Source organism: Podarcis tiliguerta (assembly GCF_965153285.1).
Source record: "Podarcis tiliguerta genome assembly, chromosome: 3".
Lineage (NCBI taxonomy): Eukaryota > Metazoa > Chordata > Lepidosauria > Squamata > Lacertidae > Podarcis > Podarcis tiliguerta.
The window spans coordinates 89653059-89672564 of NC_139536.1; positions in this window are offsets into that span (position 1 = coordinate 89653059).

The following is a 19506-nucleotide window of genomic DNA, read 5'->3' on the forward strand; positions in this document are numbered from 1 at the left end:
GGTGCTGTTCAGTAATATTTGTCTTGTTCCACAAGCTGTACCATGAGACAGTTTGCCTTCTGCCTCAATATGATATTCATGTTAGCAAGACTGCCAAACTGTGCCAGGGAAATGCTTTGCTTTTCCTGAACTGGAATGCTGTGAACATTCTTTGCTGGCTCAGATTCATGTCCCACTAACAAGCTTCCATCAGTGGCCCCAGATGATTCTTGCTGTCCGTGAAGCAATAAGACAGGTTTGTTTAATGTTGTATATGCTGAGCAGGGAAACATGGAGAAAGAATGAATGATGAATACCCACCTACTGATTTTGGTCCATCCCAGTTCTCAGCAGTGGTGACCAGGTGGAAATATGGAAAGAAACCATTAACAAGTGCAGAACTAATGCTCGCTAATTCTATAAGCTAAAATAAGGTCTTCTTCCCTGTAGGCCCCTATGCCACCTGGAATTGGCTTGTGGGGAGTCAGGAGAATGCCACCCCCCCCCAAAAAAAGCACATGTAAATTTATAGCAAGGGTAGGAAATGTGTAGTTTTCCAGGCATTCTTAGGCTCCAGCTTCCATCAGCCCCAATCAGCGGAGCCAGTGGCCAGGAATGATAAGAGCTGTAGTCCAGTAACATTCAGTCCCATGGCTTATTTGAATGATTTGTCGAAAGCATGGCAAATTAGGAACGGCCATCAGAATGTCTAAATCTGGAGATGCATCAAAATTTACTTAATTTTTTAAAAGTGGCCAATCTAATTGAATTCACTTTCAGTGCCCAGGAGCTACTTCACAGCCTAACAATCGGCAATGCATTATGTATTTTTGTGCAAAATTGCGTTGAGTTGATTGGTCTTATAAAATTTGGGATTTTATCTTGGCAGTGAAATAAAATTAGTTGAATCTGAGCAACCCAAAGTCGTTTTGCATGTTCAAGCAGCCTCCGTTGATAAAGGCACTCTTGCAACCTTCCTCGGTATATGGTGATTTCCTACACACACACACACACACACACACACACACTGTAAAATCATACCTTTATTCATCCAAGCTCAGTAGCTTAAGTTTTCTAGGTCTTCAATATGAACTGCAAAGTGGGCTGGGGACTGGGGAGAGGCAACTGAGGCTGCATGACAAGGGGTTGAGCTGTAGAAAAACCCTGTCAGAGAAGCCTCAAGGCCTTCTTCTCTGTACACTGGAGCATATGCACCCCATCCTTTGTCCCAGGGGTGGCAAACCTGGTTCCCACCAACACAGCCAATAGTCAGGAATGATGGGAACAACTAAAGGGCCCCTGCTCTGTCTCCTTCCCCAAATTCCCCCTTTCTGGACACTCCTGCAACTTGGGGTTCTCCTGGGTTCCCCTTTCCACTGGGACTTCTTCCTCCAGGGCTCTGTGTTGCATCTGCATCTCCTGCAGACCTTGTGACCATCCCTGTCAATCACAGCCTGTCAATCACAGCTACAATCAATTTCCCCTAAGATTAGTCTCACTATTTATAAGCATTTTTTTGGTGTTTCTCTTCATATATGCTTTTTCTTTTCTTTTTTGGTATGCATGTTTTTGTCAGAAAACTGCATCACAAACGGTGGAGAGGTGTGAATTTCAAGAGATGCCTGCACTGCAATTCGAGAATTAGTTCGGGAAGTGGAAATTGGGCAGATTTGCATTTCTGAATGCCTTCCTTCCGCATCCCTGGCTGCCACTGATCTACCGTTATGGAGGGCAGACCGGGCTGCACCTTCTCCAATTCGAGGAGCATCAGTGTCACGCAGTTTGTGAATAGTACTAACGCAAAGGCGTTCATGCTAGGAGCTGATGTATAGCCCTAGAAAGAAGAACTCTTTTGCTGTGATTAAATTAATTCAGACAAATCGATTGCTTTGCCATTTAAAGACTGCGAGGCAAAGGATTGCTCTCTTTCGGAATTCATTCAGACTTTTTTTCTTTTTTTGTATTGACAGAAATTGATTTTGCCATTCTGGAGAGAGAGAGAGAGAGAGAGAGAGAGAGAGAGCACCCTCTCATGTGCAATGATACAGAATAATTTTTTCGCTCTCCTCTCTCAGAAGATTGAATTATTGATAGTGGGAGAAAAGGAAGGAGACAGAAATCATCGCCATCTCTGCAAGCAGTCTAAGACACATTCCAGAAAGAGGATTCCCAGTGGCGAGCCAGCAACCATCTGCAAGGAACATAGCATGAAACTTGAAACACTGACAAAGACGAGACAGGAATTTACAGGGAATGAAACCGTAAAAGTCCAAAAGTTGGACACCCCTCTGAACTATTGCACAGCAGTACCTGCCTACAATGGTGGGGGGAAATACTGTAACCTTGTCAGGCTTTGGGATCTTGCACTGGCCCCATGAACTGCGCTACCGGGATGCCTGCCAAACTGAGAGACTGCATCTGGAAGTGTAACTAGAGATGGCCTGCAGGGAGTGGACCTGTACCAAGTCTAGCTTTCTGCCACACCTGTCTCCTCCATCCCTGAACTCTAGTTCCTGGTTCTTGCATTCCCTGCCACTTTTGTCGTATTCCCAGACCATAACGCTGCTGGTGGTGGTGGTTTGTCAGCCTGTGAGCCATGCCATTCTTAATCCTTCACTGCAAGCATTGGCACTACTTTTCCTTCATGTGATTTGCATTTGGTTGCTAGGCGTGCAAATAGGTTTGACATGCATAGCAAGAGCTGCTGATGCCACAAATATACAGATGGGTCCCTAAAGTAAGAGGGAAGGGATCCCAATAGAGATAGGAGAGCCAGTGTGGTGTAGTGGTTAAGAGCGGTAGACTTGTAATCTGGTGAACCAGGTTCGCGTCTCTGCTCCTCCACATGCAGCTGCTGGGTGACCTTGGGCCAGTCCCACTTCTCTGACGTCTCTCATCCCCATTCACCTCACAGAGTGTTTGTTGTGGGGGAGGAAGCGAAAGAAGATTGTTAGCCGCTTTGAGACTCCTTCGGGTAGTGATAAAGCGGGATATCAAATCCAATCCAAACTATGGCAGTCCCCCAAGGGAAGGGGCCTTTGTAGCAGGGGCGTAGCGTGGGTTGCTGGCACCCAGGGTGGGGCGAGTGTTGTGCTGCCTTGGTGGACTGGGCAGCGGCAGTCCCTTCACCTGCCAGCATCTAAGCAAGGGAGCCTCTCCTTGCAAATCAGCCCCAACCTGGGAGCAGAGATAAGGCAGAGAAACGCAAAGCCAGGAGCGCCACTGTGTTACCTTGCCTTCCTGTCCTTGCAGCGAGGTGCTTTGGGCAATGAACGTGGCTTCAGCAGTGATTTGCTGCCTTCCTCTTTCTCCCTTCCTCCTCAGTGGGCGATGGTAGTGGCGCCCTCCTCCTTCCCTCTCAGTCAGCCTAGGGGCAAGGCACACGCAGAAGGAGGCGCCCTAGCTCCAAAGGCCCGGCCTTAATGAGGGACCCTGTTGTGGGGGTGCCTGGTTGTGCCCCCTCAGAAATGTGCACCCAGGGCCACAGCCCCCCTGGCCCCCTCCATGCTGCACCACTGCTTTGTGGCAAGGGATAGAAAAAGTCATATCCTCACCCCTTCATCTTACCTCAGCTGTTGACTTTCTGGCAGTAGCTTTCACAGGATTCTACACAGAGGCACCAGCTTCTTGAGATGATTGAGGGGGCCTGGCACAATGCCATGTGCATGAGGAGCCAGGGGGAGGAGCTAAACACCCTCTGAACATTGAGGGGTCAAAATGCCTTGGCCCCCAGGAGCTAGTGCCTGCGATCCTGCAACTTGCAGTCCCTGGATTCAGCAGGAACAGATACTCCACCAGTACGGGTCTAAAGTATGTTTTGGAGCCCTTGGAGAAGAGGAAAAGGCAGAAGGGGGCTTTTGGGAGGGGGGGTTCAAGTGGAGCACCTGAAAAGCTTTGAGCCCTGTAGGGTGACTGGAAAGACAATCACCCACCACAAGACACTGCCAAACAGGATCACTGGTTTCAGGGTAGCCCATGACACCACTGCCTCACAACACTCACCAAAAAGGGTATCAGGTCTCAGACTCTGCTCTGTTGTTCTTCAGAAACGGCAGTCAGTTCATGCATGGAGCATCACCAAGCCAGCTACTGCTGGAAACTGCCTCCCCACCTGATCTGGGGGTTCACCCACCCTTCTGTTTGTCCTGTGATTCCTAATCTCGGCATCCAATAGGTCCTTATCTCCTCCTGTCACTTTCACTAGGGAAACCCGCTACTTGAAGCTGAATCAAAACAAACACCAAGCTGCAGAAAACCTGGTTGGCATTTCTTCTGATTCAGCAGTAAACAGCAGGTTTTCCCGGAAGAAAGCCGGGAGGAGGGGGGAAGAACCTCTCAGACCTGTGTCTAGGAATCACAGGACAAACAGGGGTCTGGATTATGGTTGCCAGATTTTTTTTCAATGAATCTGAGGACCCTTTTTTTTTTTTTTTTGGAAGCTGAGTAGCAACAGGGAGTCATTAGTGGGGATGCTGAGGCAAAAGACCCTGGGCCCAAGCACACATGCATATTGTATAAAGGTGCAAAGCCCTTCTTTCGCACCCTGTGAAACATAAATGCGCAGAATTTTTTTTAAACTGGGCAGCGGCGCACCTCCCACCTGTAACTCCCGAGCCTCCCCCAATCTCCTCCTCCTTCCCCCTTTGTTATGACAAATCAGGGGAGACTCGGGAGTCGCGGGCAGGTGGCCATTGCCAGGAGAGGCGCAAGGCACACGGTTTCTCTGCCAGGCAAGGTGCAAAGCCCTTCTTTCGCACCCTATGAAACATAAATGCGCAGTTTTTTAAAAACTGGGCAACAGCCACCCGCCCGCAACTCCCGAGCCTCCCCTGATCAGTCAAAACAAAGAGGGCAGGGGGCAGGAGATCTGTACCGCCGGATGTCCCCAGTTCCCCTTCGGCAGCAGCGGCAGACAGCAGCCTGGAGTTAGCCTGGTAGTGCAGTTGGCTCTGGCTGGCTTCAGAAGCTGCTCGCTGCTGTGGCGCCCGCCATTTTCCCTCTCCGGAAGTCCCCACGTGATGAGCCCTATGTTGCATCCCTGTAAATAAAAGGGAAAGTTTATGGGAGGTAAAACAGAAGATAGCGAGATGACAAATGCTCATAGCTCAGTGGTACAGCATTAATCCCCAGCATCTCCAGGTAGGACTGTGAGATGCTTACCTGGAACCCCAGAGAGATGCTGCCAGGCAATATAAACATTACTGAGCTTGATGGACCAGTTGTATGGCTCAGAATAAAGCAGTTTCCTATCCAGGGACACCCCATCAGCTGGCATAAAATAAGTCCTGCTCCACATCATTTTAGGACTGTTTTTTCTTCCTCTCTATTTCTCCTGCAGCTCAGCCCTGGGAAACTCCCTTACCTCAATTGCTTCCAGAGCCTGGCTCTTTTCCCCTACCTTTGCAGGATTGTCCTTGGAGCTTCCTCGATAAAATATTGGTATTCTAAACGTTCTTAATTAATGTTTAGCTGCTAATTTAAAGCGCCTGGGGTGGATTTAGTCAAAATGAAAATCACGCTGGGCGTGAACACAACTCCTGGCTGTTAATGATTTGGGTGTTGAGTTGTGGGGCTGTGCTGGCAGATAGCTAATGCCACCTAGAGCTGGGGAAGCGGCCGACCGGCTTCTGTTCATTGTGAACGCAGCCCCCCACTGGGATCAATTTACTTCTTCATTCACACCGCACAAAAGAATGTGTCAATGGCTCTGGAGATGACGTCAGTGCAGTCAGCTGCAGAGAGCCGGCAGAGAGAGAGAGTGAGAGCCCTGCAAATGGATATAGCCATGGGCAGTGTCCTCGCCTCTCCAATTACAGCATTTTCATCCAAAATCACAGTCCCCTTTTATTAAGGAGATATTAATAAAGGGCTTAATGATTGTCCCACCCACGCCCCACCCGCATTATTTGCAATATACATGGGTAACCCTAATTTTAAGGATGCCTGTCTTGGTTGCTACAATGGGGTCATTTAAAAAAAAAAAAAAGGTCCACGAGCTTTAATTGGTGCAATTAATCAATGAAGGCTGCGATTTTAATGCAAGTTTACTTAGTTATGCTCCGTGGAAATCGGTGGGATGTACTTGCAGACAACAGGGGTAGGGTCAAGGCTCCACAATTTTAATTGCAGATTAAAATGTGTCCATCGAATAATCGGTGGAACATGGAGGTTCCAGAGGATGGATTCTCCAGCTTCTTTCTCCATCTGGCTTTTCATTCCAAAGTTATCCCATGCTAGCAGTTAGATTTACTAACATTAAGGGCTACAGGAAATCCAAACAAGTGGTCAATTTATTTATTTTTTGCAACAAAAAATATTTTCAAAAATAATAAGTGACTAGGTACAAGTCTAGTTATATAATACAATCTCCACCAAAATACATTACGTCAAGTTTGCAGTGTCATTGCAGGCACTATATGTGTGTGTGTGTGTACATATATATATATATATATACACATATATGTGTGTGTGTGTGTGTGTGTGTGTGTAAAATTTTGCACCCTTAAGATATCAATGACTTCCCTTCTGCTCTTTCCATGGTTCATTTTACATATCATACATCCCTGCATATTTTACAAAAACTGTATTCCATTATTGCATCCATCAAAAGTTATTTACACTGTTGAATTTATCTTAATGCTGCCAGCGTTTTTAGCTGTACACAATTATTTCCCGTATATTCAAGAATTTTCTTCCAATCTTCTTTAAATGTATGTTCTTCTTGTTCTCTTATTCTATATGTTAAGTCTGCAAGTTGTGCATATTGTGTCAACTTAAGTTGCCATTCTTCTTTAGTTGGGACATTGCTCTTTTTCCATTCCATTTTTGAACTAACAAAACATGGGCTGCAGAAGTGGCATACATAAATAACCTTTTTTGACACCTGGGCATTTCAGTCTGAATTATCCCCAACAGAAAGAACTCGGGGGGGGGGGGAATACTTTTAAACATTTTTTTCAATTCATTATGGATCATTTCCCAATACTCTTTTACCCTTTTACAAGCCCACCACATATGAAAGAATGTCCCCTCCACCTCTTTGCATCTCCAGCACTTATCTGATTCAGTCTTATAAATCTTAGCAAGCCTACTTGGAGTTAAATACCAACTGTGAATCATTTTCAGGTTGTTCTCCAGGCATATTCTTGAGACATTAATGGTTAATATAGCCCCTCCAAAGACAAATTTGAGTAGTTGGTGGGAGAGAATTGTTTCAACAAAGGTATCTCTCTTTGGGCGTTCTAAGCCCAATTAGTCATTCTTAGATAACCACACCCAGTGCTTTTTTTCTAAAAAAATTGTTTAGGAGTACTCTCATTTTGACTCAAGAAGATCACCAGGAAAGGAAAGCAAGCCGTCATCAGAGGTGGTAACAACGAAACTGACCAATCACAGTGCTAGATTCCAACTCCTACTTCACACATTAAACACCCACTTCCATCTGAGATTCTGGAAACACCATGACAGGAAAGTGGCCGCCATCAGGGATAGCAACAGAATTGATGATTCATTGTGGTAGAGAAGAAACTAAAATTTTTAAAATTTTCAGTTTCTTCTCTCATTAGATTCACAAAATGTTTAGCGGTATGCGTACCCCTGCATCCCCCCAGAAAAAAAACACCAACCACATCCCAAATGTTCTTGAACCATACCTAGAGAGATAGCTCAGCCTGAGATTTCCAAAAGTACGCCAACACAAACATGCAAGCATCAGTAGAAAGAAAACAAAATATTTATGTCGAATAATGATGTCAGAATCTATAGATTCTGTGGTCAATTTTAAATCAAAATCTGCTGCGCTCAGTTCCTGCTTGCAGGTTCTCCGCAGGTTGTGAGAACAAGATCAGGAGCACTGGCTTGCCCCCTGCTATTGAGGGGGCTGACGTCTGACGTCATGCAACACACTGACTTACGGCATGCCATGTCGCCACTCAAGATTGAGGGGGGCCAGCCCCCTCCTTAAGAACTGGGGGGGGGGCAAAGTGCCTCCCCTCCCCCAAGCTGGAGTGCCTGAACAGGATATAGGACTAGATGGGCCTTTGTCCTGATCCCTAAGGGCACTTTTTATCTTCTCATGTTCTATAGCAGTAGTACATCAGTGATCTTCCATAATAGTCATGGGTCTTGAACGTTCTTTGAAAGCATTTTTGCTCTGTTGCATTACTTATTCACCATAGGCATTTTTTCACCAAAGCTTCAAGATGGCTTACAACAAAGCGATTGAAAACACAGAGGTAGATAAATGACTATAAATAGGAGTGTTGTATGTTCCCAAATTTGATTAAATAAATAATACATTAGAGACAATCATTTCTTCCACTTAGCTTTTGCTTCTTATTGCATGCTTTATCTTAGTATCCTCTCTTTCTCAGGATTCACTTTTCACGCTAAATTTACAATGTCCAGTGCTCATAACTTAATCAATTCACACATTAAGTAAAAGCTAGAGAGTTAATTTAACATAACACGAATGAATGAATTTTATTTTGTTCCCAACCAATGACCACTGCAATCTAAGAATTTGTCCACAGCAGAGGAAACAGTAACCAGCTTTATAAAACAAATACATATTTAAAATCCAAATAATACAATCACTACATAAAACAGTTTGAATGTCATTGCTTATGTTCAGGTTAGATTATTCAGGTGATATGAGATTAAAGATTGCTGAACTGATTTCAGTCAACATTTCGAAGTGAGCAAAACACAACGTCTTCATTTTTTTTTTATCTTAATGCATTCTTATAGTATTAAGAGAAACAAATGAAATTGTGTGAAATAAATAAGGCAAAAAGGGGCTATTAAAAAAGAACTATTCCAGATGTACCCGTAGTAACTAAGAACCCATTGGGGGCTGATTCAAAATTAGATAGATAGAGATAGATAGATAGATAGATAGATAGATAGATAGATAGATAGATAGATGATGATAGATAGATGATGATAGATAGATAGATGATGATGATGATAGATAGATGATAGATAGATAGATAGATAGATAGATAGATAGATGATATAGATAGATGATAGGATAGATAGATAGATAGATAGATAGATAGATGATAGATAGATTAGATAGATAGATAGATAGATAGATAGATAGATAGATAGATAGATATGATAGATAGATGATAGATAGATAGATAGATAGATAGATAGATAGATAGATAGATGATAGATAGATGATGATAGATAGATAGATGATGATGATGATAGATAGATAGATAGATAGATAGATAGATAGATGATATAGATAGATGATAGATGATAGATAGATAGATAGATAGATAGATAGATGATAGATAGATTAGATAGATGATAGATGATAGATAGATAGATAGATATGATAGATGATAGATAGATAGATAGATAGATAGATAGATAGATGATAGATAGATGATAGATAGATAGATAGATGATAGATAGATAGATAGATAGATGATAGATAGATAGATAGATAGATAGATAGATAGATAGATAGATGATAGATAGATAGATAGATATGGCTGCCATAATTCAAAAAGTGAAAATCCGGACACAAAAGTTGTTTAGCTAAAATAGATCATCTGTGGTACTCTCACATAATCTATAAAGGATAGCCCCTGATCAAACTAGTAAAGGTAAAGGGCCCCCTGACCATTTGGTCCAGTCGTGACCGACTCTGGGGTTGCGGCACTCATCTCGCTTTATTGGCCAAGGGAGCTGGTGTACTGGTCATGTGGCCAGTAGGACTAAGCCGCTTCTGGCGAACCAGAGCAGCACACGGAAACGCCGTTTACCTTTCCGTCAGAGTGGTACCTATTTATCTACTTGCACTTTGACGTGCTTTTTCGAACTGCTAGGTTGGCAGGAGCAGGGACCGAGCAACAGGAGCTCACCCCATCGCGGGGATTTGAACCACCGACCTTCTGATCTGCAAGTCCTAGGCTCTGTGATTTAACCCACAGCGCCACCCGATAGCCCCTGATGAAACTAGTCTGTCCTTAATCCACAAACAGGATCTCACATTGTTCTCCCAAGCAGCCAGGTGTTTGTGAATCTGTACCTGTATTTTTCTCCCACACAGGGCAAATTGCACCTTTGTGATAGAGGCCTCAGCTAGAAAATTATACGAAGGATTCCCCCTCCCCCCTCCAACACCTGACACTGATCTGATTTGAGAGTCCCCAGATACTTGGCTCTTTAAAATATACTGTGAGAGGTCTTGTTTACGAATGTTGTGGTCATTGTGGGGTGGATGGATCATTCTGTTTCCAGTTCATGTCAGTTTTGCATGTCTTCATTCAAAAGTCTATGCCATCCTCTTTTCTCATTGAACTGCTCCTTTAATCCCCTTGAAATTTTGTGTCAACATATGACTTTTTCTAAATACCTTTTCTCTCAGAAATGGAGGTAGAGGAGATGGGAAATGCTGCCGCTGTGGCACTGCCAAGGGAGACTTTTTCCACCTCGGCAGGGATAAGTGATACATCAAAAAACCTATTGGCAAATGGTTATCACGGTTCTTTGTGTAATATTTGGCTGCAAGGCAAAATTAGACCCTCTCCTGTATTTATTAAAATATGTAAATGAGCATATGAAATATGCATTTTAATGTGCATTTTTCTATGTGTGGGGTGTTGTTGTTTTTTAGTTGAGAATGGCATTGCAAAATTCAGAGAAGTGTGAAATCTGAAGGATTCCAATCTGGCCATGAGTCCAGAAGGTGAGGATAAGATCAGTTCATTTCAGAAATCACAAAGAATGAATTCCTCAAGTGTCCCTGCCTGAATATGTATACTTTCACCCAGTGCTGCAGCGGCGGCTGCCTCCAGGCTGCCCCTTCCATTCCTGCTTGGCCAGGTTGTCTCATACATACCTGACTTCCCAACTGCTGCATCTCTGCTGCTTACCAGGAGAGAAAGGAGACAGTGGGGAGGTTGGTGTGGTACAAACACACTGGTGAAGCCAACCCAGTGCTTCCTCCTTCCTCCCGCTCCTGGTAAGCTGCAGCAACTCAAGAGCCAGGAGGTCAAGTGAGTGCCACAGTGCTATCACATCATCTGCTCCTGCACTTCTGATATTTCAAAGTGTGTCTTCACCACAAAGTTCAGCAAGACACTGAGTCGGAGGCTGTGGAATCACTGCCCAAGGAACCCAAATGGCTTCCTGACTCTTAAGCCTGTCACTGGAGACCAGAGAGCCACTGAACTCAAGATTGGCAGGTGGAGAATCCCTGGACCAGATCCCACAGAGAGCCAAAGCGAGGAACCGTGAGGGCTTCCTTCCTCTGGATCCAAGGAACCAAGTGCCCCACCAAACTACCTCACTGGTCCAGCAGAAGAAGAACCACACCAGGTCATGGAACACAGAAGAAATGCAAGCTACTGTAGTTCTAAAAAATGGATTGGGGCCTAGGACAAGTGGGCAGAGACTCAGGAGGCCTTAGTCCACCTTTAGCTTCCCTCAGAGAAAATTGCTCAGCCTTGAGTCCACAAGGAGAGGGAATAATAATAATAATAATAATAATAATAATAATAATAATAATTTATTATTTGTACCCCGCCCATCTGGCTGGGTTTCCCCAGCCACTCTGGGCGGCCTCCACAGAAACCAAAATACACTAAAATATCACACATTAAAAACTTCCCTGAACAGGGCTGCCTTAAGATGTCTTCTGAATGTCAGGTAGTTGTTTATCGCTTTGACATCTGTTGGGAGGGCGTTCCACAGGACGGGCGCCACTACCGAGAAGGCCCTCTACCTGGTTCCCTGTAGCTTTGCTTCTCGCAATGAGGGAACCGCCAGAAGGCCCTCGGCGCTGGACCTCAGCGTCCGGGCAGAACAATGGGGGCTTTGGGGAGCAAGGTGTTTTTAAAGTGACAAATTGTAAAAATGGTCAGTTGTGATGACTGATCTTCCAGGATACTAAGGCCACCTTTTGCCCTACACAAAGGATGGGGGGGAGGGGGATGTGATGCGGATACATAATAATGGAAAGCATAAAGGATGGCATCCGACCCAAACATCTAATCTTTTTTTATCAGACAAATGTTCCCACATGTGAGAAATTTCCTCCTTTAGATCTATCAGCCCCTGAGGCAATGTTTAAACCATTCTTTTAAAGAGAGTGATCCTTCCAAGTCTTACTAGCAGTTCATTTGATTTTAATAGCACCTGAACTTTGCCTCTGAGAATCCCATAACAGCTGCTGTTGTCCAACTGCTTCCTCCATGTCCAATCCTCTTAAAGCTCTCTGTGGACGCATGTGCTTGCTCCCTCTGATGCCGCACAAAGCCTCAGAAAGAATTCAGCTAGCTGGTCTGATTATTTTTAAAGGCAGAACTATAATTTCAGCTCCGCCAGCTCCGTTGTTTTGGAAACACTGGTCGTTCAGCAAGCCAAGAGAAAGGTTGCACAGAGAGGCCTCGAATGGAATCTCATTTGTTCCAGTGTAATTCAAAATTGGACAGACATCACCGCATGTGATGATAACCCAGGAAGAAATGCCCATGTTTATGAATTGCTATGAACATCTAGGATGTCCTTTTCTTGTGAAAGGGAAATGAACTAGAACTTCCATTATGGAGCAGTTTTTCAATTCAGTATAGTAAAAACTAGTGTATGTAACGGGTCACCAAGCTTTTGGGGGGCCAGTGGAATTTTGAGGCTACACTCAGGGGTGGCCAGTGTGCTGCCTGCTTGTGCAATGGGAGGGGGGAGTTTAGAATGAATCCTGGTTTTATTGAGGTGGCTGAAAATTCGCAGATGGGTGGCGATTTGGGAGCTCCCTCGTGGAACAGCAGTTCCCAAGCTTGCCTGAGGAGAAGGAATGAAGATGGAGTAAGTATAAGTCTGTAGAGTTGATGAGCTGAAAAGTAATTTTTTTCAAATTCACCTCAGCCACAAAATTGCAGTACAGCCTCAGGCGAGCACTGTTCTGGGTCCCGAAACAATATGAGTATATAATAAGAGCGCTGGTTTGGCCTCTGGGGTTGTTGTGACTTGCAAGACAATGTGTATGTCATATGAACTCCTAAAAGGTGCTACATGCTGATGCACCACAACCATGTGCATGTTTACTATGAAGTAAGGTCCATTTTGTTCAGTAGGGTTGACTCCCAAGTAAATGTGCCACCTTATTATTACTTGAGAGACTTGCTTATCCCTTCTACACCATGCAAATTGCTGTGTTCTGAGGGAGAAAGGATCCTACAAGTTCCGAGGATCTCAGTAGCCAGCTCTACAGTAACTCAGAGCAGTGCTTATAGTGTGGTTGCCCCTGTTTTGTGCAATAGCACTGTTGCCAAAACATGACAGGCACCCACTTTCTGCACTTCCTGGAAACCGTGGAAGACATTTTTGTTCCAATAATTTTTCCCAAATGGACAACATGGGTGTCCACTTGTTGGCATTTTAGTCGTGTTTCAAATATATTAGCTGTATTCGTTTTTGAACTGTTTTTAATTATTTTATGTGTAAATAGCCTTGAGATGCTGGTTTAGAAGGCATTCATCATCATCAACAACAACAACAACAATTACTAGAGTTGATTCTGATGGAGAAGAAAGACAGAGCTGTCCCCAAACCCCCTGATGATTACTCCCAGCAAGTTCATATAGACGTCAGATAGTATGGGGGAGACCACGTATCTGACTACTGATCAACAGGGGACGGTGACTGATGGCATCAAAAGCTGCTGAAAGATCAAGGAGAATTAATAGGGTGGCAGTCCCCACCTGCCACCTGTCCTTCCTGAAATACAGGTCATCAATCAGTCAAGGTGATCCACAGCGTTCCAGTGGTGAAACCTGGTCTGAAGCCAGATTTCAGATTTCAGATTCAGATTTGGAGCTGAGCAGCAGCCACCACCCTCTCAAGTACCTTGCCCAAAGAGGGAATATTAGCACCTGGGTGATTGTTGTCACATATTTTCAGGGAGGACTTCTTAAGGAGACAGTGTCTCCTTCATGGCCAGAGACACTATCATTCTCTCAATGGCATACTCACCTCTCCCTGGGCACAGTCAATTATTCCCTCCAGCTATCATAGTGTAGGGAGGGTTGTTGTTTGTTTTTCTGTTTTGGCAGATTTCTCTTGATTCTCGGTGTTGCTAGTCAAAAATGGAGAGATGCCAATCTAATTGCAGGTTCAACAAGCTACTCCACTATTCCCTGCCGACCTCACAGCACACATTTCAAAGAGAAAACCCAAAGAGTGTTCTCCTATGGCTGACTAACCCAGGGCTTTCTCAAACAAAGGCATGACCTACATCAATCAACAAGAGCAAAGTATGTGAGCACAACCTCGCTGTGTCATTTGACAGCTTAATATTGTGAGCAAACAAGCAGGTGCCTGTCTTTTACACACCATTTACTGGCTTGCAGACAAGCCACATTTGATTTCCCTTGACATTGTTTATGGGGAGAAGGAGTATCCCTGCAGCCTTCAGAATGCAGATGCCGGCCTGCGTTTCTAAGCTCCCTAATTTCTGCCTTATATTTCGTTGGTGGCAGACCAGTGTAGGACAGAGATTTAATTCGTTCAAGGTTTATTCATGCCAGGACTAGGGAAACTATGGTGCTGTTGGACTCCCAACTCTCAACAGCTCCTCAGCCAGCATGCCCAAAGGTCAGGGATGATAGTGGCTGTAGTCCAATAGTCTCCCCATCACTACTTTAATAGGTTTCCAATCTAGATGTCTGCAAGGAAGCACATCTGTTCATTTTTTTCCACCCTTGTACTTCAAGCAAAGAGCAAGCAAGAGTGTAGTAAGAATTGTTATAAACCGGATTGGTGTAGTGGTTGGAGTGTTGAACTAGGACCTGGGAGACCAGGGTTCAAATCTCTAATCAGCCATGAAGCTCATTGAGTGATCTTCTTGTAAGTATTAGAAATACTTCATACTTCCTGTAGAATACATATTGGTGCTGCATATATATTTGCCAAGATACACACACACACACAGGATCAATGTTTGACAGTATTCAGTCCCAACTGAAGCCAACTCTTTTAAATAAATACTCTTGGAGTGTACATATTACTAAACCTTTACAGTACCTCTTTTTTATTGAACCCAGCCATTTCGGTCCTTTGAAAGAAACAGATGTACTATTTACATTATTCAGTTTCACTTTGGGTGGTTGAATGTCTTGTTTATACAGCTTAGGTCCAAGATCAACTGAGAACGATGAGAAATGTCTAATCTAAAACATGAATCAGGAGTAGGAAATGGGTTTTTTAAAAAAGAAAAAGAAAAAACTTTCAATATTCATGGGAAAACAAAATTCTAGCACATGAGAGAACAAATATGAAATGGCTTAGCTGTCAATTATGGGTTTTCTCCCACTGAGTTATGATCCTTTCCTTCCCGCATAAGACGAGGCACCTTGGAATAAGGGTGTGGCAGGGATTTGAAGCAGGGATGCCTACATAGTCTGCTGCCTTTGCTTAAATTATTTCGAACAGAATCACCTTTGCAGCAAATGTGTCTGCTGGTGCTGCTTGGGAGCCCAGTCAAGTCCCAGCCATCCTTGTCACAAGTCATCCTTGTGAAACAAGAGTTTTCCACAGGCATCATTGTGAGCTCTTTGGCAACTGGCATATGTGCACCTCTCTCCCACTAGTTGACAGAATGCCTTCTTCAATATGCATTGTTGTACATTAGTTTTTCATGCTGCCTTTTGTTGTTCATATATATATATATATATATATATATATATATGCTTTAGGTGTTCTCCTTTGGCGTTGACATGTTCTGAAAGGAGGGGTTGCTGCAACATACATGCTAGATGCACCCTGCCCCTGGGACACCAGCGAACAAGAGGATCTCCACTTCAGAAGTTCACCCCCAACTTATAGAGGGCAGCAGAAATAGCAATGGGGGCTCACAGCCCCATGTATTAATACAGTACCGAAGAGCATCTGAAGAGGGCTCTTATTTTGGACTACATGTAATTATACCTCAGCAGCATCTTTATTTCTGGTTGTTATGGAATAGGCACTGCAAGTGCTCTAAAAATTTGCTGCTTTTCTACGGCTTGAACTGACATATATATCCAGGAACAGATCTTTAATGCATGTTGTCATTCTTGCCCTATCCAACCCAAAACACTTTGCCCCTCTGCACCAGAATGGCATCCCTGGAAGACCCTCCCTCTTTATTGACGGTTCCCGCCTCTTCCCCTCGTCTTTCAGCGACAATGAATGCCGTACAAACTGAGCAGAATATCAATAAATGTTTCATCGACCTGAAGCTGAAACACATCCAACGAAATGTTATTTTTAGCTTGTGTGGCGTGCTGGGCTGGAACAATGCAGGCATGGATAAAAAGAGATGGGAACTATTCAGAAGAGAAAATGGGAAACGGTTATGCTTTTGGTTATCTTTCAGAGAAAACAGAATGAAGAATATGCATTCTTTGGGATATTGGCATGGCCAGGCATCCAAATTTGCCTTCATGTAGGGATGAGGCTTGTGAAATTGCAAAATATCTACGTATCACAATATTTCAAATTGCTGATATAATTGTTTTTAAATGGTGAAGCATTATCTTTGTTTAGCTATACAAGCCAGAACCAAAACAAAAGCATTGCTGGATAAAAATACACTTTGTTACTTCAGTATAGTCCACTTCAGATAGCTGTAAATGAAACTATCATCTGAATCCCTACTCCTCAGTAAGCATTCTGCAGATGGCATCAGGACAACCAACTCCTAAGCAACAGTACTATTTATCTTCCACCACAGTTTCCACCCCATAGCTATTCCTGATGGGTAGCAAGTGCATAAATGACTGACATTGAAAGAAGGGTAGACCTGTCAATTCTAGAACACTGTTTTCAGGCCCCCTTCTCTAGACCATTTTGGAAGTTTTGCTCATGCATTGTAATGATGAGAAGTGAGCTTCACCCTGCTGGATAGCTCTGACCCCAGAAATGCAGTCCTCCCTTTATCCAATATTCACATACCAAGCATAGAAGACTGAAGCCTACCTGCATAGAGTGAGTTGCAGAGATTCCAAGAGTGCTGCACACCAAAGTGAATTCACTTCCTTGCACATTGTTCGCACATCAAGCATGGAACATTTGCAGAGAGATTTCCGGGGGTCCCAAGACTGCTGCCCACCTACATGAATTCACTTCCTTACTTATATAGGAAGACATCCTTGCCTAATTCATGGAAATCAAGAAAGCGATCACAGTAATAACACATATGATATTGCAGCAAGGACTACCATCTTTTCCAACTGGCATAGATTGTGAAGTCATTGAGCAGGAACCATATAATGGCTACGTTGTACAACACCGAGCATCCCATTCACAGTAATGAAAGTAACATAAAAACGTCATCTGTGGCAGCCTTTGGATATAAGCAATAAAGTTTGTATCTAGCAATACTTAGCACTTATCTGCATGCCTGATTGATTGTTTACAAGATTTTCTCCCCAACCTATCAACAACAAGCTCTCAGATTGGTTTACAAAGTATTTTTGCAATGAAAACATCAACTCTAGTCAGCCAGCATGATCAATGGTCAGGGATTATGGGAGCTGTAGTCCAGCAACATTTGAAGGGCACTATGTCACTTAAAAAGCAGAGACATCACCTTGTCAACAAAGGTCCATATAGTTAAAGCTATGGTTTTCCCAGTAGTGATGTATGGAAGTGAGAGCTGGACCATAAAGAAGGCTGATCGCCGAAGAATTGATGCTTTTGAATTATGGTGCTGGAGGAGACTCTCGAGAGTCCCATGGACTGCAAGAAGATCAAACCTCTCCATTCTTAAGGAAATCAGCCCTGAGTGCTCACTGGAAGGACCTATCCTGAAGCTGAGGCTCCAATACTTTGGCCACCTCGTGAGAAGAGAAGACTCCCTGGAAAAGACCCTGATGTTGGGAAAGATGGAGGGCACAAGGAGAAGGGGACGACAGAGGATGAGATGCTTGGACAGTGTTCTCGAAGCTACCAGCATGAGTTTGACCAAACTGCAGGAGGCAGTGGAAGACAGGAGTGCCTGCCATGCTCTGGTCCATGGGGTCACAAAGAGTCGGACACGACTAAACAACTAAACAACAACAAATGTCACTAGCAACTGATGTGGAGTGGCAGCACTGTGGAGCTATCCTCATGACACCAACTTCACTCCAAGCACACCTGGGACAAAGCAGCAGTGAGGTAGGGGCCCTACAGACACAGTAGGGGAGCTAATCCAGTGCTCCTACTAACAAGTACGCAGCCGCAACCTCACCTTGCTATGCCCCACCAAGTGCCTTCCAGGTAAGCCACAGCAATGCCAGTGTTGGGAGGGGCAGTTTCACGATGCTGCCCCACCCAAACTCATGTTTTAGTGGATAACGATATTGTAAAGGCTAATTACTTAATCATCAATATAGCTCAACTGAAGCCAGTAATGAAAACCAAAATAGTACCCCAACTGTGAATAAGGAAATGGCTTCTCCAGCGACTAAAATTGCCAAAACTTATCATGGCCCATTTATCTCCATTCATAATCCAATTCAGAAACAAGCCAGGGAGTGTTATGACTTTTGCTATGAATGAAGGCAAATGTTCTTGGAACCCACACATTTCCGAATACACTGTATTTTAAGCAGCAAGACAAGCAAAGAGGTTAAAGGAGATAATGGATGGGCCACAATGAAAGCCATGATCAAGCTCGATGGTTTTCATCTGGAACCCATTGATCTCAGGAAGCATTAGAGGTCTCCAAGTCCATTTTCATCCCTCTGAGTCATCCTCATTAAATTCAAAGGAGCCCAGAACATCTGTGGAACTGTAAATTGAATTTTAACACTCAAATGAACAGCGACCAAATGCAGTCGCCTGTGCCTGATGTAAAGCCGTGGGGGGAAGGGGCGGATGGGAAAGAGTTTGTGGCCTGAAGGAGGGAATTGCCTGAATCAGAAACAGAATTCTGAATTCAGTTAGAAGTGGCAGGCATGAGAGACACCAGATCTGAAATTTAATTTCCAACACCTGACTTGACATGTAGACCTTCATTTCAAATCCCATATCCCCACTGCAGTAATAATTACAGTGGTACCTCGGGTTACAGACGCTTCAGGTTACAGACGCTTCAGGTTACAGACTCTGCTAACCCAGAAATAGAACCTCGGGTTAAGAACTTTGCTTCAGGATGAGAACAGAAATCGTGCTGCGGCAGCGGGAGGCCCCATTAGCTAAAGTGATACCTCAGGTTAAGAACAGTTTCAGGTTAGGAACAGACCTCCAGAATGAATTAAGTTCTTAACCTGAAGTACCACTCACCATGAACGCCTCCCTTGTTCTCTTATAATGGCAATGGTGCCCACCTGAGAGGTGGCAAATTCCACCTGGGTGGTGGTAGCCCTGATGCTAAGGTTACCATGACTACAATTCTAAAGGCACTCACCTGGGAGTAAGTGCCACCAAACTAAATTGGGCTTACTTATGTGATGAGACACCAGAGAGTTCCAACAGAAAGGGAAACTGGAGCAGAAGTGGCCAACAGCACTTACATGTCCCACGTCTGCAACAGAAATCAACCCA